Source organism: Mus caroli, chromosome 7 (genome assembly GCF_900094665.2).
Source record: "Mus caroli chromosome 7, CAROLI_EIJ_v1.1, whole genome shotgun sequence".
In the NCBI taxonomy this organism is placed as follows: domain Eukaryota; kingdom Metazoa; phylum Chordata; class Mammalia; order Rodentia; family Muridae; genus Mus; species Mus caroli.
Genome location: NC_034576.1, coordinates 73,034,556 through 73,060,086, shown reverse-complemented (window position 1 = coordinate 73,060,086; position 25,531 = coordinate 73,034,556). Strand labels below are relative to the sequence as shown.

Sequence of the window (25,531 nt, the reverse complement as noted above, 5' to 3'; positions counted from 1 at the left end):
AAGTGCACAGCTTTAATCTCAGCACTTGGGAGGCAGAGTTTGAAACCATCCTTGTTTGCACAGAGAATCATAGGACAGTCAGGGTTAGGTCAAGACTCTTTCTCAAGAAGAAAGCAAGGAATGGAGGGAGGAAGGGAGGGAGGGAAGGAAGGAGGGAGGAAGGAAAATGGTGTACCTTTGTACTAGCTCCAATTTCAGAGGACAAAATGGACCTAATGCAATTTTAATAGAGTTTAGAAGATAATAATTATCAGCAAATCACCTTCTGCTCCCTCAAGACATCTTCACTGAAGAACATGATGGTTTGCAGTAAAGCATTATAAGGGAGATTCTAACACTGCAGCAAAGAAAATACTAAGCCATTATGTTGCCCTAGAGCAGGATTCATTCTTTAACCAAGTCAGGGCACCTCCAGAATACAAACCATAGAAGACAGAAAGTTCTTCAAAGTTCTAGGGCAACCCTGGCAAGTGCATGGCTTTCAGTCACTCTGAAACAATTGTTCTGATTCCGGGATTTACAAGTTACCTTGTAATGTAAATAGTTTTGCTTTGTTTTTTTCTTTTTCATGCATTTGAAAGCAATGGATTTGTTAAAAATATTTCTTGGAGCCCAAAGCTGAGTCCGATCTGTATGGCTGAGCACGTGAGAGTCACTCTGCTAAAGGGTGTTTAATGAATAACTTTGCAGTAAAAGGCCTTGAAAACTTCCTCCGAACACCAGATCCCAGCTCCTTGTCTAAAATACGTTAACAGCCTCCAGAAGGTTTTGAGACGCTGCTAAGTGCGTCAGGCCGGCTTCAGAAGCCCTGACATTTCCATTCTGCCACAGGAAAAGGTTCCTCCTTGGTCTCCACCCTTCCCCCACCCAGGCTGTGTTTGGAGACCGCGTGGGTTAGTGGTTCTGCTGGAGAGAAAGATTGATAAAGCCAAGGCATCGGAGTTGTTTCCTATGCATGAAATTGATTAAATGCTTCGCTAAATGGCTTATAAATTTGCTTCTCATATTTCTATCACCCACTGAAAAGATTACAGAAACTCCGCATATGACCATGTTGTATACAATACCAAATTACAAAAGGTTGTAAAAACTAATGTTTTGTTTAAAGTTTTGAGCAGGACCATATGCCTTCAGTGACCTTGAGTAAGCTATTTTAATTCAAAACATTTCAAAGACTATAAAGGGGAGAAATATTCAACGACATAACAAACCAGCCTAGCTGGGCAGACTTCAGCTCACACTGTTCAAATGTCTTGTCGTCTGCTCAGGGCCCAGGGATACTCCCCATACAAATGCCTGCGCTTCGAAAGCTGGGAAGCACATGTGGTGTCAACAGGGATATATTTACAAAGGAGATGAAACAAAGCCATTGAGACCTCCCAAAAGCTGAGTCTGTTCTCTTATTTTTAGTTCAGAAGGGCGCATCCTCGGGCGTAGGAGTCCTGAACACACTGGTAGGATCATGTAGAGAAGATGACAAGTATTAGCTGGGGTGGGTGGGACCGTTTTATTCGCGAAGCTTTGTTTTGGTTTAAATCTTTACACATCTTTCAGATGTCAATGATGTTCTATTCTCTCTTGCTCAGGAATTCCTTCTAAGGATTATATAACATTGGGGGTTGAGGGTTAGCCTAGAAGCAATTCACAGGCAAGCAGGTGACCCACAGATGTTACTTGGGAAACTAACCGTCTGTAACACGGCCTGAAAAATACCTTCAGTTCTACAGGAAAAATGATATTCCTTCATAACATTTATAGGACATCATGTCCTAAGCAAGAATTAACATTTGGCATTAATGCATGGTTCTGGCAGGAATTTCAAGAGAAGAAGGTTTACAACCAGGGATGGGGTAAAAGCCCTACTGATCTTGTGTCTGTGGAATAAGCCCAACATTCACCATATTCAGAAACAATAAGGGCAAGGGCAAAGATGGCCACCGTAGCTAGGGCAGGCCAAAGCCCAGTGAGGTTCAAATTGTCAGTAGAAACTTCAACACCAGGTCCAGCCTGAGGCAAGCCTGCTTCCTATGCAGTTTCTAGGCACACTGAGTGATCTACCATTTCGTAATCTTACTAGTAAAACCTGTTTTCTTTATTTCTTTCTTTTAGTTGTCATATGTTCATCTCACATGGTACTAGATATAAGCATACTTTCAAGTATATAGCATATTTTTTGAGTATATTCTTCTCTATACTCCTGTCCTTTTTCTCCCCTTCCCATTAATTTCCTTTACACCTTACAATTTCAATTCTTCTTTGTGCAATGTGTGTATGCGCATGAGCAGACACTTGTGTGCATTTATTTGAACCTGTTCCTATGATGGAGTACAACATGTATGTATGCATGTGTGTGGGGGGGGGATGTCAGAACAACCTTGGGTGCCATTGTTCAGGCAGGTACCTTCCTAAGAAATGTTTTTTTTTTTTTGTTTTTTGTTTTTGTTAGTTAGTTTGTTTGTTTGCTTGCTTGCTTCTAAGACAGACTCACTTGCCTGTGTTTTTTTAAGTAGTATAGGCTGGATGGTCAGCCAGTCCAAGGATCTTTCTGTCATATAAGCATATGCCACCATACCTAGCTTTTTTGATGTGCCTTCTGGGGATGGAATTCATGTCCTCCAATGGTCAGAGCCAGTATGTTACCAACTCAGCTGCTTTCTCAGCCGCCCTACGTGGTTCTCATGTCATACATGCACACGTGATTTTACGCAACTCTTTACGATCGAGGATCCACAAACAGGAGAGGATACACCATGATTTTCTTTCTTTTTCTCTTTTCATTTCCCTTTTTTAAACAAGTACCTACTCTGGGAAAGATGCCAACAATTCAGGGATGATTTAAGCAGACCATCAACAGCTAGACAACTTATTTAACTCTTTGGTGATGGTTACATGACCTTTCCGGTTGGCATGAAGCCACCACTTAAGTAATCCTGATGTCATATGTAGAGGGTTTAATGATTTATCATACTGATGTTCTTTCCTGTACAACACACAGGATGAGCTTCTGCCCGAGGGTATTTGCTATCTTAAGAATCTGAACCAATGACACCTGAAAGTTGATCCTGGCATATTTATATTTTTACTCTCTCTCTCTCTCTCTCTCTCTCTCTCTCTCTCTCTCTCTCTCTCCCTCTTTTTCTCCCTCTCCCTCTCCCTCTCTCTCTTTCTCTCTCTGTCAGAGTTTCTGTGTGTAGTCCTGGCTGTCCTGAAACTTACTCTGTAGACATTGCCTCAAACCCAGAGATCTGCCTGTCTCTGCCTCCTGAGTGCTGTGATTAAAGGTGTGTGCCACCATCTTTTAAAATGGAGTTTTGATAATCAACTCCATTGGTAGCCATCTCCCTGGCAGAGAACCCATGGTAATGTGTTCAAGGCTTGGGAAAGACTGCTGCATGCAAACAACCCTGTTTAACTCACTTTGACCCAAATACTTTTAAAATTTTTTGTATTAATTCTTGTGACTCTGCTTCGAAATGTTCTCTGTGGGACATTAACACCTAGGGCACACACGTTACACTAATCCACCTTTTATGAAAGTTCAGCACACTCTCAGCTGACTTTTTAGGAAAATTCTAGATCAAAATATAAGAAGTCGGGAACTCTTCCATGAGTAGGTGATTGTTCACCTCCCCCTCAAGAAGGCAGGTTGGGTGTTCGGCAGGTACTGTGATGGAAACAGTAGACCACGCTCCACTATACAAAGACTTGTACCCTTCAAATACGGCATCGACTGCCAAAGGAACAGTAGAGAGGTATCAAATAAATACTTCATATCTGTTGATTTTTCTTTCTGATTCCTCTTCATTAAAGGTATTAATGAGGCCAGAGAGATGGTCCAACATGTAAAGGTGCTTGTCACCAAGATTGATGGCATGAGTTCAATCCCGGAGCCCACACATGTAGAAATAGAGAGCTAACTCCCCAAAATGATCCTCTGACCTCTACAAGCACACCATGGCACACAGCTTGCAAACCTCCCCTTCACACACACACACACACACACACACACACATACACAAATACACACAAATAGATTTTTTTAAAAAATATGTTTTACAAATCCACTCACTTTCTCTACTTTAAATAATAGACAAAATCTATTCTTCTCTTTCTTAAATTAAAGTAATTCACATCAGGCTCATTCACGAAAACCTAGCAACTGGGATGTAGCTCAATTGGTAGAATGCTTGCTTTACAGGCCCAAGGACCTGTATCTTATCCCTAGCTCACCATAGACTGACTACAGTAGCACACATCTGTAAACCCCAGTAGTTGGAAGGTGAAAGCAGAAAATCAGATGTTCACGAGCACCCCTAGCAACACAGCAGTTTGTTCCAGATCCATGTGGATATGTAAGCTCCCCTTTGAAAAAAAACAAATACATCTAACCATATGGCGAGAGTGCTATTAGCGACTTTGAAGATAATCTCAGGAATTGGCCCTCACTTTTTACGTAAATCTTTAGCATCCTGTCGAGTACCAGCAACAAACCAGCCATCTTTTGGGGAGCTTGACCATTGACAGTTCAATGAGTAGAGTGCAGACATTTATTTATTCTACAGCCGTGGGGCTCGAGACATCACGTGTACTGCAATGGCTTGTCATCTCTTTTCGTAGATTTAGAGAAGATCCTGAGGTCCTGCATTTCTAATAAGCTCTCAAGTGACACTCTCATTCCTGGTTAGGGGACAAACCTGAGAAGATATACTATATAACAATCGAATACCTGTCATATAAGCATTACCACACCAAACCCCAGGACTGGGGAAATGACTCAGTTGGTAAATTTCTTGCAAAAAAAACCCCACATGAGGATCTGAACTCGTGTGTGTGTGTGTGTGTGTGTGTGTGTGTGTGTGTGTGTGTGTGTGCTTGTAAAGGTAAGCTCCAGTGAGATCTCTGTCTCAAAAAATGAGGGAGAAGGCTGCAGTGGGGGGAGAGGGTTCTCAATGTTCCTAATGCTTTTACCCTCTAATACAGTTCCTCATGTTGAGGTGATTCCTCCCAACCATAAAATTATTTTACTACTACTTCATAACTGTAATTTTGCTACTACTATGAATAGTAATGCAAATATCTGTGTTTTCCAGTTTGGAGAGTTGTTCATACCCTTAAAGGAGGTCAAAACCCTCAGGTTGAGAACTGCTGCCCTAGAGGAAGCTGTGTAACATCAACCACAGGCTGCCACATACAAGCACAAGTGCATGCACAAACATATACACTGCATCATACACACACACACACACACACACACACGGATAAATACCTAGCCTAAGCCCCACCTCTCACACACACCCAGATGGAATTTCTAAGGGCAGGCAATCTTGTGGCTTTTCACTCAACTCCTGGAGTGACTCATCATCCAGGTCTGAACTCCAAGACCTGGACCCCACCTGTTTCTGAGAACAGGGACTCTCCCTTCTAGGGGCCCCTTCAAAGCAGGAGGAGGCTGAAGACATGTGAGTGCCTCCTCCAATAACTTGTCTGGTAATTGGCATATTGATTGCTAGTGTCATCATGCTTTAGTATACATAAACTCCTCGCTCTATTACACAGCCCTCAACAATCCAAAAAGCCATTGTTTATTCATCGGGACTTCCAAACTGGCCCTTGTCAGCTCCTGCTAGAGAGCCTGCTGATAAAAATCAGCAGACGATTGGACGCACACATTCTTAACATGACTGACCCATGACATCTGGAAGGGCAGCCCCAAAAGCCTGATGCTGAACGATGCTTTCTTTTCTCCCCCTTATCTAGCCCAGATGATTTTAAGACTTTTTTATTAACTCATTAATGACTGAAGATGTCATTAGAATGGAGAAGTTTTATTTTTGTTTTTGTGGGTGTTCTGTTTTTTGGGTTTTATTTGTTTGTTTGTTTTCTTTTCTAAGTGGGAATAAATGTGCCATTTGCTGGAATGGAAAGAATTGGCTCAATAATGAAATAGTTAAAACAAAAGAAGCAAAGAGACTTATTTTATTAAAATCTAAGATCTCACTAATGATTACTGGGATTGACAATCTACAGAGAGAGATGGCAACTCACTTCAGAAATAAGTTGGGGAAAAATGGAATGATTTGATCAAGGAAATAACTGCCCATAAAATCCAGCATATAATTCTCTCCCATTGTGGGCCCAGTCATTTCAATCTAAGAGCTAAATAAAAAGAGAATTCAGCACAAGGCTCCTAGAACCTTAAAATGCTTTTGTATCTACATTGTCTTTAAACCAGATCTTGTTTCTGAGTACCTTTAATTTTCCTATCTTCAAGATCACTTTTAAAAATCAAATTAGATCTTTTGAAGGCCCTTAAATTGCAACAACCATTCATTTTTCCATATATTCTCGGGCTTCAGCCTTTACAGCCTGGATTGTGTGGCCAATTAATGGAGTATCTCAAGGAAGCACTAATCAGTTTGAGAAGCTAAGACTATAAAAAGCCAGCAGCCTATTTTCAGTATAACTGATGGGATTGGGAATAAGCTAGAAAGGTAATGTCCAATACTCATGCTAGCTTTTTCAGATGGGCTTGTGCCAGTGCACACTCCCAGACAGAAAAGCATCCACAGTTATGTAAGTTGCTGTTCACTGACTTGGACTCTTTGAAGTTCAAATTGAGTTGCCTCCTCTTCCGGGTTCAGCCTCGGGCGGGCAAGAAGAAGGCCGTGAAGAGAGCAGGTTTACACTGATTTTTATCAGCTGAGATAATTCATTTGGCAAAGGAGACATCTATTACTAGATGTTTTTCCTATGTTACTAAGTGTTTACTAAATTTTACTTTTGTCAAAACACATTGTGAATTAACAGAGCCTCATAAAACACAGAGAAGCATTCCCTGGAAGAAAAAAAAAATAGTTGAGCGCTTTAAAGATTTTTGCCTACAGAAACTGAAGTCAGCAAACTGTGGTCAAGATTTAAACATGTTTTAAGTCAAATTTTTGTTGTTGTTGTTGTGTTGTTGTTGGCACCATTTTGAGACAGGGTCCTGCTGTATAGCTCTGGCTGTCCTGGAACTTACTCTGTACACGAAGCTTCAGAGATCCACCTGCCTCTCATTCCCAAGTGCTGGCATCAAAGCTATGTCCCACCACACCTGGCCAAATTTTAGTCTAAAACTGAGTGACTGTATCTTTCTGTATTTATTTGCCTGGGAAAGGATTTTGTTCATCATGTGATATGCTAAATAGAGTAAGTAGTATTCGAGAGATTAATTGAGCTTCATAGTTTCATCATTAAATGTACTAATATTGATAGTGAACATGTTCTTTCATCTTTCACTTCAAAATCCTGCACACTCCAGTGAAGCCCAGTGGGGTGGGGGGGGGGGAAAGTTGAAATCCAGATGTTTGTCAGATCCAGATGTATGGTGTCAAGTAAACAAACCACCAAACTTTTTCCAAACTATTTTCTCCTTTTTATTCAGATGCTTGGTGTCATGGTCTGTTTTGTCTCAACTGATTTTTAAAGAAAATCTCCTTTGTCAATATTTTAATTCCTTCTTCACAAAATTATCATCTCCAAAAACTTCACTGAATTCATTCATGGAGATAACCCAAGGCTATCTTTCTTTCGTTTTTCAATATTTGTCCATGTGCATAGATTGAACATGTCCATGTGTGGAAATGTGGGTATGTGTGTGCTGTAGCATGTGTATAGAGGTCAGAGAACCATCTCACTGAAAACAGACTCTCTCTCTGTAGGACAGACTGGTGAGGCTTTGAGGTTCTTTAGATTGCCTAACTTAGCCTCCTTTCTTACAACAAAACACTGGAATTATAGGCGTGAAATACCATATCCAGATTTACATGGGTTCTGGGGACCCAAATTCAAGTCCTCACACATCAATGGCATGCACTTTACCCATTACGCAATCACCTAAAGGAAAGGGGCAGGGCTAACTTCTTTGGAAACAAACAAACAAACAAAAAAAGGCAATATCCAGTAGATTTACAACATAAGGAGACCACCCAGGTGGCACCAGTGTATATACTGAAAACATTGCATATCTCTATTTTTACATTTTTATTGAATTTACTTTGTGTGTATGAGTGTTTTGCCTGCCTTTATGTATATGTACTACATGCATGCTTAATGCCCAAAGATGTCCAAAGAGGGCATCAGATTCCCTGGAAAAAGTTTCAGATGGTTGTGAGCTACCATGTGGTGCTGAAAACCAAACACAGGTTCTCTACAAGAACAAGCTCCCTTAACTGCTGAGCCAGATCTCCAGGCCCTATATCTGTCTTTTTTAAAAGATGAAAGACAATTCAATTTACATGATTGGTGTGATAACTTAATATTACTTGGGGTGCCTGAGCTTATTTGTACTCTAATTAGCTTTGGAGAACCAAAAAGCTCTTAAACATCAGCGATGGCCATCTTTTCAATGGGCTACTTTCCCAACACACTAATTAAACATACTAACTAAATCTCAACAAACATTCCCTTGGCGCTTCATATCTATGGGTTCTATATCTGTAGATTCTACAAACTATGGATAGAGAAGTATCTTTAAAAAAAAAAAAACCTGTGTTGTATTGAATGTGTAGTAAATATTATTTCTTGTCATTTGTCCCTCATCAGTACACTATAACAATTATTTGCCTAGTATTCACATTGTAATGGGTATAATAAGTCTAATGATCATATAGTGTGTACAGTAGGTTGTCTGTCAGTTATATGCTAATGTTAGACTTTTATGCAAAAGACCTGGGAATTCACAGATCTTTATATCCAGATGAGAGATGAAGTGACTGGAAGTAGTCCCCTGTAGATTATGAAGGACAGCTGCCCTTAACACATAAAGAATGATCTCTACTATGTGACTTTGGGTACAATGAAGTACCCACCTAAGAATCTACAGACTTGCTGGGCAGTGGTGGTGCATGCCTTTAATCCCAGAACTCGGGAGGCAGAGGCAGGCAGATTTCTGAGTTCGAGGCCAGCCTGGACTACAGAGTGAGTTCCAGGACAGCACAGAGAAACCCTGTCTCGAAAAACAAAAACAAAAACAAACAAACAAACAAAGAATCTACAGACTTGATAGTGGACCTGGTATTTACATTTTCTGTGTGACCCTGACTGGTCCTTTTACTTCTGAGTGTGGTGGATGTTTCTCTTCTTTGAAATGGAAATCGAGCTGACTGTGGTTTGCAATGAAGCACTTGAATCTAACACACCTTAAACTCTAGGTTTCACCCCAGCACTCCACCCCAAAGGAGAAGATAATCATGAGTCTGCTTCAGGCTGACTCAAGAATCTTAAGAATAAGATCTTAGGATGGCCAAGATTCTTCATCGATATAAAATTATCATTGGTTCATTGTCTATCTTATTACATAAGCATTTATTTCATTGCATAAAACAGCACTTGCTGTGAATACAGAATCTAAGGCAGCACAGGAGAGAAAGTCACACTAAAAAGACTCACTCGACTATTCTCTACACATAAATACTTTAGGACAATGAACTATAGTCACAGGCCGGACCTGAGCCCACCTTAGTTTCTCTGTGCTTTGCTTAGCTGACCCTGAGATAGGTCTTGCACCTCTCTCTTCTATGGTGACTGAATTGACTAAACATCCATGGTGTCTCTGGTTACAGCAGGGAGTCTGTCAGCCTGTGACCATGTTCTTGGCCAACTGGTGAACTTAAATTTGATGACCCCACTTATGCATCTTCCTCTCAGCCTTTTTCCAAAAGCAAAAACTCAAGTCTTTGTCTGTATCAGTTGTGTGGCTGCAGAGCAACCCAACCAAACTCTTGGTGTTTGCCATGGGAGATTGCTTCTATGTTTTTATTTTGCTATTAATAAGTTGTCATCTCTCTCTCTCTCTTTCTCTCTCTCTCTCTCTCTCTGTACTCTCAGCTATAGAAAGATGCTTCTGGGTAAGAAGTAAGCTTAGACACTTGTAAAACATTAAAGAGCTATAAACTCTATGAGACACTTTAAAGGTAAAATTTGTTGTTATAGCTCCAAATGTTTTGGGGGAAAAAAAGTCTTCAAAAAAGCCTGAGAGGTACAGGAAAAGGAAAAAAAAAGCATGCAACTTAGTTCATTTTAAATTTTAAAAGTCTGTTGTATGAAACTGTTGCACTTAAAAAGGCTTATTGTTGTTTTTTTTTTTTTTTTCAAAAAGTTCACACATTAGGCAATCCCTTCCAAAGTGTACCCCAACTCTCTTCTCTACACCACAACTACACCGAAGATGTGAGAATAATCAAGTTGTAATTCTCCAACTTTGAAGTCACAAATCTCTCATTAGTATGTTACTATATTTGAACACTTGCTTCAAAGTACCAGAAATCAATACAAAAGGAAACAATAATAATAAGGAAAGATTTCTAGTGCTCTAATAGGGAAAGGTGTATGAGCTGGAGAAAGAACTGTACAGAAGCCCATGACAAGTCATGATAAATGAGTCCTTATAAAATTCATGTTTAGGCAGCACCAGGCCGGGGATAATGCCATTCGTCATGGCAACACTAGGCCGCTAATGAGCCCTCATTGCATATTCATGGACAAGGCAGTTCTCCCCCTCCCTCTCAGAACCAGTGCCTAGATATATCTCTACCTCAAGCAGAAGCTGAGCTCCGGCCTTCTTCTTCTTCTTTTCTTTCTTTGGCTTCTATATATATATATATATATATATACATATATATATATATATATATTATTTGTTATGTTGCAGCAATTACACAGTGAAAGTGCTCCTCAAGATTGATTGCTCTGATCTGTAGTTCAATTGTAAATTAGAATACACATCCCCCCAGGGACACACGGCCCCTATTTGTGATTAAGAAAAAAGCCCCATAATAGACTAATAGCCAAAGTTCTCTCTCTTTTACTTTCAGGCAATTAGCTTGATGAAATGGCCTCTTTTTGTATACCCTGGAAGTGTAAACCGATATCATAATGAAGTATATGATGTTTATTCTATTATTTTCACCTTGCTGGGTATGCAAGAATGCATAAGTAATGGCTGCTTTGTCTAGTACGTTTACTGATTCACAAGTAAACTATGTCTTAAAGATACAGTGTGTGCTTTCTGAGCCCGAGTTAAGCAACCTCTGTGCGTGAACCTCCATGTGAAGGACTTTTTCTAATTTCGTTTCTGCTGCCGTGACAACTACATTGAAAAAAGTAGCTTAGGGGTGGAAAGAGTTTTGGGGGCTTACAATTCCAGGTTGCAGTCCATCACCGAGAGGAAGGCAAGGCAAGAGTGCAAAGCTGTTAGTTACACAATACCTACACTCAAAAGCAAAGGACAGGCACTCATGCTGCCTGCTTGCTTGTTTGCTTTCAAGATTTTTTTCCTGTCCTATATAGTTCAGGACCCGTTCGCCTAGGGAATGGTGCCATCCACAATGGATTAAGTCTTCTCATATTAATTTACAATCAAGGCAGTTCCTCATAGACATGGGCACAGGCTAATTTAATTAAGATAATTCCTCAACTGTGATCTCCCTTCAGGTGATTCCAAATTGTGGCAAGTTGACTTTCCAAAGTAACCAGCTTACCATAGAAGATGAGGAAACTCCCCAGGTGCTGTGGAAAGCAGGATTCTGACAAGAAGTGGCACCTGGTCATGGGGACTACTATGAACAAATGCAGACCAGAAAAGCCATGCCGGTAGACAGTGTAATGAAGGCACCAGGCATCAAGAAGTGACTGTGGCAAGCAAGATACAAGTGTTATGACCTTCATCTTCCCAGTCAGCTATGGGAAGGCCTCTAATCTTGGGTGAGCAGTTGTATTTTTTTCTTAGTGGATTATACAACCCCATCTCCAAAGAATTCTTGTCTCTTTCAAAATCCAAAAGTGTTTTTCCAAGTTTCTCATAGCAAGACAACATCAGGAGGCAGAAGTTTCAAGCATAGCCAACCAGTTCCTTGCAGTAGAGCTTGCCCAACACCATTTGGAGTCTTTTTCATATGCACTCATTTCCTGACCCTTTTTTATTTTTGAGGAGATTATAAAGATTTTAAAAAGGGAAAAGAACATTCCCTACATTCCTTTGCTGGGTATGATGGCACACACCTTTGAGACCCAGCACTGGGTCAGAAGTAATTGGATCTCTGTGAACTAAAGACTAGCCTGGTCTACATAGCCACTTTCCTACCAGAAATAACCTCTAAAAACATGCTGATAAAATAAAATAAATATTCCCCAAGGACAAAGATAGCAAGAAAATAATACATGAAGAAGAAAAGAAAAAAAATTGTCTTGGTCTCAGTAATTTAGATTTATGGTGAGTCTGTATTTTAGTTCCTTGTCAGTCAGCACTAACCCAGCTGGATTACTTACTAGAGTGATATTATATGGGGAAAAAATCTAATCCTTGTCTATACAAAATGAATCTTATTTGAACTTCTAGGAAATTATTTTTACAGATGAGGGAATGACCTCAACAATTTTAATAGTATTAGATTTGTTGTGTTCTTAAAGCAATTGTTTGGGTTTTTTTTTTTAACTACTTTCGTATGCATTTTTTAGACAAGGCCTGGCGATGTACAGAGCCTAGCTATTCACGTCCTTCCTCAGAATAGTCTCAGGTTTGTGGTAACCCTCCCGGTTCACCTTTGTTTGATTTGTTGTTTGTTAGACAGATCAAGCATTACTGTGCAACTTCAGATCTTCCCACCTCAGTATCCTGGGTAGCTGGAATTATAAGTCTGCATTAGCAAGTCTCTAATGATTTTGTTATTATCTAAAAGTAAAAATAGCAAATGGAAAATCAAAAAGGTGATGTGACTTGCCCAAAGCCACACATTAGTCAATGGAAAGGCAAGCCTTTTCCTCAGGTTAGCAACTCCACAATCCTGGCCCTCTCTGCTACGCTCGGATGCCTCTCTCCTAGTTAGACGCTCCCTGGGACAGGATGGTACAGCTCTCAGGATGAATGAATCTAATGATATTAATTTATATGTAGCCAATATTAACAAGTGCGGTTAAGATGTACATAGTACACGTGCAAGTACACACACTTGAACACACATGTGCACACGTGCACATGCACATGTTGTACACGTTTGCACACATACAGGGATACGTCAATAAAAACTGGAAAGTCACAAACCTTGTTTCACTGTTACCATCTACTTATATTTCAGATAGGTAACTTATGGTATGTTCTAAACAGACACTTAGAATGGGTGCGCCTCAGATGCAGAACTGGAAGCCGAAAGCCGTTATGTAGACAATCCATATTTGAGAGTCATGAGGATGGTAACTCTTTCCACAATTAATAAACTGGATGTTCCAAGTAATGTGAATCTGTATGGGCAGAAACCTGACTGAGTCTTTTCACCAAACATCTCTGCCAGCCTCCACTGCACCCTGTGTCCCATATTCCCCTCTAAGTGACTCAATCCTCGTCACCAATGAGGTCAGCTCAAAGATCACTTGCTTTCAGAGATGTCTCCTTACCCTTGTCCTAAATACCTATTTGCTTTAGTCATCTTCATCTCCAAGCCTCCTTCGTTCCATCAATGGTTTTTCCTTTCCTGAAGTCATGATGACATGACTTAGATCTGGAATCCAACACACATGTATTTTTCTAGGTTATGTTAGTCCTGACTGCTTCAATGACCCTCCCATGTTCAGGGCTGCCAACGTGCCAGGTAGCCATGCTTAGAGCTCTTAGCAAAGCAGCTGTGCAGTAGTCCTGGCAAGGAAATGGCCACAGGTTCAACCAGAATCAGGCACTCGATAAATGGTTGGCTCCATTTCAGAAGGGTCTTGAGATAATAATGTATTGAATAATACATCCAAAGTAGAAATGACTGGGGTAAGAAAATCAATAAACGGGGATCCCCGAAGAGAAGCTACAGATGCCTGAACAAGTGGAGAACAAGACCCCAGAAATAAGTCTGTAACAAATGAGGCCAGGATAGTATACAAATATTGCCTGAGCTCAGATGGAACCTTACAGTACTTACAGTACTAATGCTTTCTTTAGATTTCTCATTCATTCATTTGACAGTGTGCTGTAGATTATCTACTGTGATGGTTATCCTTGGTTGTCAACTCTACTATATATGAAATAAACTAAAACCCAAATGGCTGGGTACACCTATGAGAGACTTTTCCTTGAGCTGGGAAGACCCACCGTAAATTGGAATATTTTGATGAGGGGAGAGCCACATAAAATCTGGGCCACACCTTCTAATGGCAGCCTACATAAAGGACATAGAAGAAGGAGACTGACTCTCTCTCTCTCTCTCTCTCTCTCTCTCTCTCTCTCTCCCTGTTTGCCTTCATTCTTTCTGGCAAGTTCATTCCTTCATGGGCTAGAACCTACTTTTTTGGGAGTTCAACATATACTAAAGACTAGCATAGACATCCAAGTCCTATAGACTGCACAATTACTGGATTTTTAGATTTTCTATTCGTAGAAACCATTGTTGGACTAGCTGGACCATAGGTCCTATCAGTTATGTTTCTCTACAAAACGCTGACTAATAATACATCTATTTTTACATATAATCAAAAGATGGACATCATGCCTTATCCTTGGAACTTTCAATTTAATGGCAGAGACTAACATTCTATATTCACACCAGTGAATGTGAAATAGCATGCTATAATTTGTGCACAAATCGTAGTAACAGTATAGTGGGTGGGACACATGGTGGAAAGTTACTATAAGCATGTGCTTCTGTATAGAAAATCTATACAAACAAGTCTAAAGAGTAAAAGGAGAGATGGAGGTGTGCTGAAGAGGAAAGCATCTATGAGAACAGAATGTACAAAGGTTTGGGTAAGTAGGTAACAGCCTAGAAGATTAAAGGGGTATTAGCAGACCAGCAGGACTAGATCTCCAGGACCTGGTGGTAGAGAAGAATAAGATGAGGTAGAGATGAAGACTGTTCTAAAGCAAGCCTGTCTCCTGCCAGCATCTGTGTGAACTTAGCCCCAGGCCTGTCAGCACAAAATAAAAGATATGACATCAGGTAAAAAAAAAAAAAAATCAAAGAGCTGTTGAGTCAGGTCCAGAAAACTGAACCTTGCAACTGAAAGCCATCAGAGAAAAGACAGACACTCACTTCTGCTATAGAGGGTCTTTGGAAATGGACTAGGTCAGTGGTCCTCAACCTTCCCAATACTGTGACCCTTTAATACAGTTTCTCACATTGTGATGATCCTTAACCATAAAACTATTTTTATTACTACTTCACAACTGCAATTTTGCTCCTGTTATGAATCGTGATGTAAATATCTGTGGTTTTGATGGTCTTAGGTGACTCCTGTGAAAAGGTCCTTGACCGCCCCCCCCCCCAAAAGGAGTCGTAACCCACAGGTTAAGAACCATGGGACTGGAGGGAGCCTAAGATCTTATAAAATCCAATCTCTACATCCTTACACACTCATCTTGAATAAATGGCACGCCCCTTACTCACTTTCTTGCAGCCTTTGATCTGACTATGATGTACCCACTCAAAATCCCAGCTTCCTATCAGAGTATGTGGTTGACATTGCCTGTTCACAGTCTTGATCCCTGCACTTCACTTGGCAGTGAATCTGCAGGGGAAAGAGAAACAAAGAAGAAAGAAAAGTAGCCCTCATCTAATTTTCTCAGTCTACCCTTAATGTCCGACATAGGTCCAAGAACATGTAGATGCTCATGGGTGTGATTTGGTGGGTATGATACATGACCCTCTGTTTTAACTGTGGCTTCTTCCTGTCGTTCCTGTGAGTTTCTGGAAGGAAACATCCCCATTTTCATCCCTGTATCATGCGTTTGTCAAAGGAGCTGTTCCATGGTTGGTCTTTGATGTAAGTCTGGTCAGTTTATTGAAATAACAAGACATAAAAGATCTTCCTTAATGGGACAAACTCTAACTCATTAGCCCACCACAAGATGCATAAAACCACATCACTGGAAAATCCTGCACACTGCCAATATTCACTGATGAGAGATGCTCTTCATGTTGGTTCATTGGGTCTAGGGAACATTATGCACAAGGTCCTGCTTCGGATTCATACCATCACTATCAATAAACCAGTAAATAAAAGAGTATTATGTATGTGTGATATGTATATTTATATGTATGGTGGGGCATGCACGAGTGCCAAGTCATGTATGTGGAGGTCAGACAATGATCTTAGATGTTGGTCCTTACCTCCTACCTTATTTAAAATAGGCTCTGGTTGGTTTTTTGGTTTGTTTTTTTGTTTGTTTTTTACCTCTGAGTATACCAGGCTATCTCCCCATGAGCTTCCACGAATTCTCCAGCTCCCATTTCATTGTCAGAGCCACGGGTTACTGTGAGGTTACAGATGGGATACTGTGACCAGGTCTATGTGGGTTCCAGGGATCCAGACTGGGATCCTCATGTTTGTTCGGTATGCATTATTTTTGCCCAATTCAAGCATAGCCTTAAGATGTTGTTTCTATTAACAAAGTGCCAATGGTCATGAGCTTCTCATTGCCTGCTCTCCTAGTCCAGGTCAATGACACACAGGTCTGCTCCTTTGTGTAGATTCAAGGCTTTGGAAGACAAAACACAATTAGAAGTTACAGGGATCAATTAACAAAAACTTTACATAAAAACAAAACAAACAAACCAAAACCATTTTACAGTAAGTCTGACCACCTTTAAGTTTCTTTCTAACAACTGCTGCCCTTTACAAAATAGTGTCAAGTTTTAAAATGTAGACCTTTTAAATAAACAAGGTTGATGACTGGGGTGTAGCTGAATGGTTGAAAACTGGCTTAGAATGCCTAAGGCCCTGGGTTTACAGGTCAGGACAACAGCAAGAATAATACATTTAAAATAAAGTTGATATCCACAGCCTAACTGTTTCACTGGGGTTTTTAATCAATTATTCAAAAGCTTGCTGTTGGCTACTTGGATAACTATGTGGGTCATCACTTTAAAATTGGGAAGTCTAGTTTGGCAATTTTTTTCATTATCTGGGAGATCTGAAAACCACCAACCAGAAATCCCTATGCATTGGAGATCAAGGAAACATTTCAGCATAGCTTAACCTACTTAAACATGAACATGCAACAGGGATGCCCTCAGCACAAAGTCTACAGCTTCCAATGGTATGCAGTTAATAGAACATCTGACTTTAGTGGGATGAAAAAAAAAACAAAACAAAACAAAACAAAACTTAACCATCATAACAAAATTACATCCAATGTTGAACGAACACCTCTATTTTCAAACTTTTTCTGAAACCTGTAAACTCCTTAGTAGGTACAGCTAGAGTGTGAGGGTGTGTGTGCTCTGGATCCTCACTGCTGTGATGAACAATGTATATTAGGCTCAGTTCAAGATGTGACAGTGTAGTTTCATCTCCCAGACCCACCATCATGGCTCAAAGACAGTCTTAAGGAAACAGCCTGTTAAGAGAATCCCTCTGCTCCCTGGAAAAGCTTACAGTGCATGGAAAAGCTTATGCATCCTTGGCATGACATCCACGGGCTCTGGATACAAAGGAGGATGCATGCAAAGATGCCGCTGCAACTTGGCTTATTGATTGACTGAATCAAAGAAGAAACGATAATTACCTCTGGTTCCATCTGAGCTGAGAGAGTCCATCCACACAATCTTTTGTGCAGCAGGAATGAAGCTTTATTCCAAAGAAAACCTGCTTTAAAATATCTCCAAAGAGATCAAATGCCTTCCTTTACACCCTTGCAGCTCTTTAACGCGTGCTATGGGCCAAGTCTTGCAATTAGAATCAGTCACGTTAAGTGCTCCAGTCACATAATGCTAATAGATCACTTTATAATGTGAGCAGTTTTTAAAAGTCGTATTTAATTTTCCATTATTACTGTACTGAATGCTGGTTGTATCTGTCTCTCCCCTTATGGATACTGAAGCCTGGCAAAGGAACAGACGCCTGTTGGCTGATACATTGCTCAACACTGGCTTTAGTTCTCACAGGCTTGAATTGGGAGCCCTAGTATATAGTCTATACCAATGTGATTATTTTGATTTCCAGACCAAATAATGAGGAAGTCTTTTATTCTTTTTGTGTCTTATAAGTGGAGTCTGAGGCAAAAAAAAAAAAAAAAAAAAAAAAAACCCACAGGAGCATGTATGTTCCCCTTGTTGCATGTGTATGAGCACATGAGTGTGTGGTTTTCTTTAAGAAAATGAAATGAACCAGAAAATAAGCCCTTAACAGTAACCCAAGAAATAAAACAAAATCATTTACAACACATGGGATTGTTTCAGGATATGTCGAGATTACACGGTTTAAGGGAACTATCCTGAATGTGGAAGCAATTATAAGGAAATTCATGACTCATTAGCAAACATTCCATATTGTGTTTCTCATTTCTGGGTCAACGTCACTAGTAAATATAGACTTACGATTTAGCTGTTTCCTTGACTTCGGCACTAGATTATAGATAGTTGGGCCATACGTAACAGAAAGCAAAAGGCCCCTCTGGTTTGGAGCCTCTTTACCTTTTATATGTACAGAGTTTGGTCCTAAAGGTAAGGAAGGAAGAAAGAACTTCAAAAATGTAACAGTAAGCATCGAGTCGGTGACAGAGGAGTCGCCTGTGAATGTAAAGTAAGAATTACAAGGAGCAAATGTGTACTGTTGATGTCTGTGGGGATTTTGTGTGCACCCTGCTTAGTATGCAAAATGGCTGGTGAACTCAAGTACCCAATACTGTATGTAATGGGATCCAGATGTCTAACAGAGAGAGAAAAATATTTTATAGCAATAAATGTGACATTGACTCTTAAAGGCTTTGCTGTTTCGAAACAACTTCCCATTCTTCCTTTTCTTTATATTTCAAGATAGCTTCAAGTAGATTGTTTAAGGACATTATTTTCATAGTTTGAAAGAAAGCGTATTTAACTTGTTACTAACTTCCAAATTACATGCCAAAGGAGGAATGATCTGTAAAAAAATAATTTTGAAATTTATTCATTTACCAAAGCACTGGCCTCCACAAAGCTATGTATAACACATACACGCGCGCGCGTACACACACACACACACACACACAAATGTATATATTTAAAACATATATATATATAATATATATCATATATATACATATGTAAATAAAGCATAATTCCTCCTGCCCCTAAGGAACTTAAAATACACTGGTTGCAGTACTTTGCATGCAGCTGTTTGGGTATATGGCCCAAACAGGCACAAAGTGCCTGAGAATTAAAAGAAGGAGAAAACCCTGCGGCTAGAGGGTTCCATGAAAAAGGCTCTCACTGGTCCATGAGGCCAGGATTTCCCTCCTCAAGACCTTCCTCTAAAAGAGCAGTGAGGCTACCTTGGGGGAAAACCACCAGCTCTCTTGGGTGGCCATGGCGGCAGTTGCCTCTAACCACTCGGCTCTCCCAGCATCCCTGCAGTGAGTCCCAGTGATGCTCCAACTTGCGCCTTGGGAACTTCTCTTAAGCCCCTGTAAGCACAGCATCCTAATGGTGAGTTTGTAAGCTCCATAGTTAGCAAAGGCTGGGATTCGCTTCCAGCTTTCTCCTGTAACCGCTGTGGGCAGTCTCTTCATCCATTCCTCACACCTGCATCTTCTCGCCTACATCACCTGCACTGTCGGTCCGGCTTTTGCCAGGTCCTGCACACAGATGTGTAGAGCATGGGTCTTGCGAGGGATCCTTAGCTGTCAACCTCTCAGTCTTCTAGTACACATCCATGCTGTCTTAGTCTCTTTTCTCTTGTTTGAAGGTCCTTCTGTAAAAACTCCATACTTTTCAAATTCCTCTTCACCTTATATGCCTCCTCTCTGGCAGAAACTACTAAGCCTTCCCCGACACTTTGTATGAGAACTAGGGATTCTCCCCTAAGCTCTGGCTGCAGCTCACACTCAGCTAGCAGAAAGGAATAAGGCCTCAGACAACAGACCGGAGTAGGGTCAATGGTTTAAGATGACAACAATGGAAAACCCCTTTATTAACTAAAACATCAACTCCTCTTTGCTATTGGCATTCCCTCTGTCTACGACCTAGTAGACTGGGTCTCAATATTGCCAATATGTCCATGTTTTGAAAGACAAAAATCTTTGCCTAAAGATTTCCTGTTGATCATTGTTGGACATTAAATTAAAACAAGCAAACAAACAAAAAGACCAACCAGAATTCTATCAATTTGAGCAGAATAAAAAAATGTAACAGCTGAATGACTAAAAGTGTAGACCTTGACTCTTAAAATACTTAATTCTGGACTTTCTCAAAGATGCATGACCCCATCCTGATAGGATTTCTTTCCCTTATAGTTATTTATATATCTACTTCCCCAATACACTCTGCCCCTTAAGGACCAAGGTCACGTGGGTAGTTTTGTCCTTCCTCTCAGTGCATAGCACAATGTGGACCTCAAAAAGTAGGCCACAAGCCAGGAATGGTGGTGCATGCCCTTAGCCCCAGCACTGATTGGCAGGGGCAGGCAGATCTCCAGGAGTTCAAGACCAACCCTGGAATGCATGGCAAATTCCAGGCTGCATAATGAGATGTTGTTAAAAAAAAAAAAAAACTTAAACAAATAAATAAAAGCAGATCACTAAGTCCCATACCCATGTTCTTCCAAGCTACGAGGCTGTAGTAGGCTCGTAGGTGACTCCAGACACAACAAAGAATAAATGCGTTCATGTTCTGAATGATCCTATTTCTCAGCACACTTTACAAAATCTAAAAAGTTTATAGACACTGTCAAAATTCAGTCAATATTTGACTTCCTTAGAACCATCTGGAACTTTTCACAAGAAGGATGCAAAGCAACCAGTGTGGTTAGTAGCCTGGAAATCTAACCCGTTGGCCCTGTGTATCTCCGAGCCTAATCTATACCTCCCTCTCATGGAAGTGACTATCTGAGTGGTTTTAAATTTCACCTGAAAGAGTCCCACAGGTCAGATGTGACAGTATCTTCATTTTGTTGAAAGTTGAGTATAGCACACACCACATGGAAGGAAATGCACTGTCTCCAAAGCCACGAAAGAAGGCAGAAGATGAGGATGGCAAAGGCGGGGGTAGCAGACACACTGCAGGGACAGTGATGCTGGACCACAGTTATGCATGTTTCGTGCTTCTGATCTCTGGTCCAGTATTTTAGCATGGGGGCACTCAACCCAAGGAGCTACCAGTGCCTAAGTGCTCAGCTCTGAAAGTATTCTTGCGGTTGTGCTTTAACATGGTGGAAATAGGAGAGCTGTTGGCAGAGAACCGGTTTGCGATGATTAACCATGGCACCTCGTCAGGGCACCCCAGCAAGTCAGCATGAAGGCAGGTTAGTCGGAAGTGTAAGGTCACTCTCTGCTATGTGGCAAGTTTAAGTCTAGGAACTTTAAGATCCCTTGTGATTTACCATTTTACAAATGAAAACACTGAGATACAGAGTGTCTGTCACCCGAATCACACAGCAAAAGAGACGAGGAAGGGCCTGTGAACTCAGTGTTATTCCGCACCAGAGAGCAAGTGGCTCACATAGAATGCAGTGCCCTTCCCCCACAGCACTTGACCTACCACACTGAAAATTATAATCTGGATGACCATATGAAACACAGAAGGATTCTAGCATCTTATTCATTTGCAAAGGGAGTTTACAAAAAGCAACCATATAACCATTGTTAGATGGAGGTATTAGGATCTCATAGACACTGCTCAAGGACAGAGTCAAGATCAGGATGCAAAGCCACCTGAGAAGAGTCACTGAAAACACTGGGGTCAGGTGTAAGGCATTCTTGCTCCTTTAACTCTGACTTTTCCTCAGTGCCTCGCAGCCTCCTTCATTCTCTCCTACAAACCACCTTCCCCAGCAAAGCTTTCATTTTCCAGGTACAGTGACTAATTCTACCTCAGTGAGATATCACAGGTCCAGTCTCAGATACCATCTGAATTAATCTCAAGGAAAGAACAGACCCACGCCTAACCCAGGGCCAGATAGCTAACCCTATTCTAATCAGCTGGAGCCTGGCACTGATGTCCCATAGAACTGGTTCTACCAGCCAGCCAGTAGCACGGAAGAAAGTCTTTTTCATCTAAGTGCTGGCGGGTTTTTGTCTATAAAAATCATCATATCGAGAGGGGCCCCCATCAAAGGGTAGTAATGGTGTATATAAATATAATGTTGCTTTTCTGTGTGTTCTAAATTCTCCACAGTGGAGATATGTGGCTTTGTACTAAGAGAAAAGGAACCCAACTTCTTTGAGGATTAAAGGTGAATTCCATGCTGGTTGGCATTCAGAGACTAAAGGTCCAGATGAAAAGTGCTTTCGGTGGTGACTGGGTGGAGGAAATGCTTACCAAAGATAGAACCTCACCTGAAAGTCCTGAGATTGGAGTAGGCCCTCCGGAGGACGATGTCAAAGCTGAACCTGGAGGAGACGCTGGGCAGTGTGCAGACTGATGTCCTGTGATTGGCAGGCCACTAGCTGCTAGGTTAGGACAGACCAGAGCAGAGAGGGAAAGCATGAGACATGTGGAAAACAAGACAGGATTCTAGAAGACAAGAGACAGGGGCCACTCAGGGGGAGAGCAAAATAAAAATAGATATTGCAAGCAACGAGCTTGAAGAACGAGACATGAAAGGGCCAGGAGATGCTAACTGTTCTTTGGTAAGCAGGGAGAGAGACTGAAGGCTGGTCCTTCACACACAAAAAGGACAGCCTCTGCTCCAGAACACTCAGAGATCGGGAAGAGTTTTACAACCAGAGCAGAGTAATAGGCTCAAAACACAGAAGAGCTGGCAGGAGCCAGGTGAGGTGGGGCAGTTCCTGCAAGCAAGAGCGCAGGCTTGAGCATGGCTGGCAAAACACCCACCCTATATTTTCAAGATGCTAGCCACTATGTCCCAGCATCCTTCCATTGGCCCTTCAAGTCTCTCCAGTGGTAGTAAGGGGTCACAGGCCTCCCTTATGGCTTTGGGTCTATGAGCTCTACATATACAAACTTTGGGAGTTTTTATTGTACTTATTTATTTGTTTGTTTTAGGTGAGAGTTTTGCTATATATGGCCTCAGACTTAAAGACTCACCACACACACAAACACACACACACACATCCACCACCACCCACACCCTGCTGGGATTATAGGTGTACACCATAACACACAGCTCTTCCAGGAATCCTCTCTTTGAGTGGATTTCTTCAATACACTCACCTGTTGTCGCATAACCCTGGCCAGGGGATATTTTATTGCTTTCCACTGAACATACCCTTGGTTACTTTCTGTCTTTACAGAGATGATGCTTCTTGTATGCAGGGCAAGTGCTGTACTATTGGACTACATTCCCAGTCCTTTATTGAATTTTTATAGCTTCAACTAAACAGATCCTCTTAGAGGACTGGCATTGGGCCAGCTGACATCACGGTTTGCTATCTTAGAAGGTTTAAGATGTTTACAGGTGTCATACCACTTTGAAGCTCCAGAGACATGTCGCTGGGCCCACCTCTTGAACCTGAGCTGACCTTGTGAGGGGTGAACCAACCCAGTATGTGACTCGGCTCCACCAAAGGGATGATTATGTTTCTACCTTGTCTTGGGACATTCACTTTTTTGACCACTGAGCAGTCTCGAGAAGGATAATGATGAGATGGCAATGACTGCATGGAATGACCCTGCTCATGCATCCCCCATCTCATGGTGCAACAATGGCTGGCCAGCATCAAGCATCAGAAGTACAAAAGTAAGCAACCTACATGAAGAACCAGCCTGGACTACCTACCAGCCTCCATGTCAGGAAACCCTCTGAGACCCCACCCAGCTCATCCCAGTTGACACTCAGTACCAGGGCTGGTTGTGATACAGTGAAGGCCATGTTTTTATATCAGTAAGTTTTAGGGTGACATGTTGTGCAGAAAGGTAATAGGACCAGACATACTTGAGTCTCAATGAGGATTTATTAAGTTTGTTTCAATAGCAAACAAAGGAAGGCAATATCATCTCCATCTTTTTCTCCTTTTGGTCTTCTATTGTGTTTGGTTCTGTCTATCATCTATCTATATACCTACCTCCTTATCTATTGATCATCTATCTATTGAGCATCTATCTATTAATCTATCTATCATCTATCTATCTATAGCTCTAGCTCTCTCTTCAAACATGTATAAAAGGCTGTGTTTTATTTTGTGGTCATGTACCACAAAATCCTATTTAAAAAAAATATGATACCTAATCGCCTTTCCCTGTTCTCTGCAGACTTTGTTCCTTCTCTCTGTAGTATCTTTGCATCTTCTGTGTACTTTTTAGGTCATAAAACTGGGAACAAGATACTCTACCCCATGATGCTCTTGGCTCTGAGGTCACCTCATCTGGAAGGCACTGTTATTTTTGGCCACCTTTAGCCCTTCTTGTCGATGTTCCACCCATCTGTGGCAGGAGCTCCCACTCCCTTCCCCTGACAGTCCAGGAGGTCTGCAGATAGCAGCTGCATCAGGAGCCTGGGGAAGACAGCAAGCAGGGTGGTCAGAAGAGACATCATGAATACACAGCTTCCAGCCAGGCAGTGTAGGTGGTGAGGCAGAGACACTGAGGTCTGGAGACCTGCCTGGATCCAAGTAGGGGTGACTCATAGCACGGTGGCCAAGCAACTGATAAACCATGGAGACTGAGGAACACACAAGAACTGGACCATCAGTTTTCCTCCATCTTCTGCATGGAGGGGGTCAGCTCCATCTATATTGCCTCCTCAGGCTGGGCTGCAGTGTTAACGCTGCAACAAGCCTACCTCGGCTCCTGTCAACAGACGCTTACCCCTGCAGGAGGTGAGGACACAAAATTCTGGATGAGCACGGACCTCAGTAGAGGGCATGAAGAGGCCATCCCAGGAACTGCAAGCATGCGGCTAAAAGGACGCTCTGCAGGGCTGGCTGGCTACTCTAGCAACAGGCAAAACCGTGTCACCTCGGGTCAAGGAGAAAGCCCTACAGCCCAAAAATAGCTGCCCTCTCAGCTGCCGGAGCATCTAAAATTATACCATTGAAGATTTATTTCTTTGCGCACCTCACCTTGGTTGGGGGCAGATCTGGGAAGGGACCCACAAAACGTCTTCACATGAAGGTGCAAAAGGCATGTCAGCCCCTCAGAGTTATTCAGGGCAGGGAAAGGAGGGAGGTGTTGAAAGGCCAGGAACCAGGGAGAGGAAGTGCTGGTGAGGGACAGCAAAGGGCAACCTCTCCTATTTCAGACTTTCACCCAGAAGGAGCCTGGCTCGCAGCTACATCCTAAAACCAAGGCCCAAGCCATTTGCCAGTAAATTTGAACCATGCGTGTAAACAATCCTAATAATTTATTGAGATGCCTTTTAAATACAAGATTATGTGGGGTTGTGCATGACTCTACTTCAAATTGCCTCAGTAAGGTGGCCGGGGAGGGGTGCATTAAGGAACAATTGGAAAGAATCATGAGAGGCTACACAAGGAAATGGTATATACTTACCACATTGGAATGTAGTCCTGGGAAAGCTAGAGACAGGTAATTGGGTCAAAGTGTGGTTTCTAGGGAGGGATTCACTCAGAAATTCAGGCAAAGACTCTGCCTTTCTGTGTAGACGTCTGGATAACCTGACCCAAGATGATGAAGCATTAAAC

At 41.6% G+C, this 25,531-nt stretch overlaps 1 long non-coding RNA gene across 9 annotated transcripts in view; it reads right to left on the bottom strand.

Moving 5' to 3' along the window:
- Window positions 1-25,531, bottom strand: part of LOC110297832 — a 111,194-nt gene that overhangs the window by 41,365 nt on the left and 44,298 nt on the right. For 6 of the 9 annotated variants that reach the window (XR_003837142.1, XR_003837136.1, XR_003837141.1 and 3 more), the window contains 2 exons: window positions 24,221-24,382; window positions 19,360-22,375 (listed from right to left, as the gene is read on the bottom strand). This is a non-coding gene — a long non-coding RNA (uncharacterized LOC110297832). Of the gene's footprint in view, window positions 1-19,359; window positions 22,379-23,823; window positions 24,383-25,531 lie in introns of those variants that run through there. The other 3 variants (XR_003837138.1, XR_003837140.1, XR_003837139.1) reach the window with 3 other exon arrangements.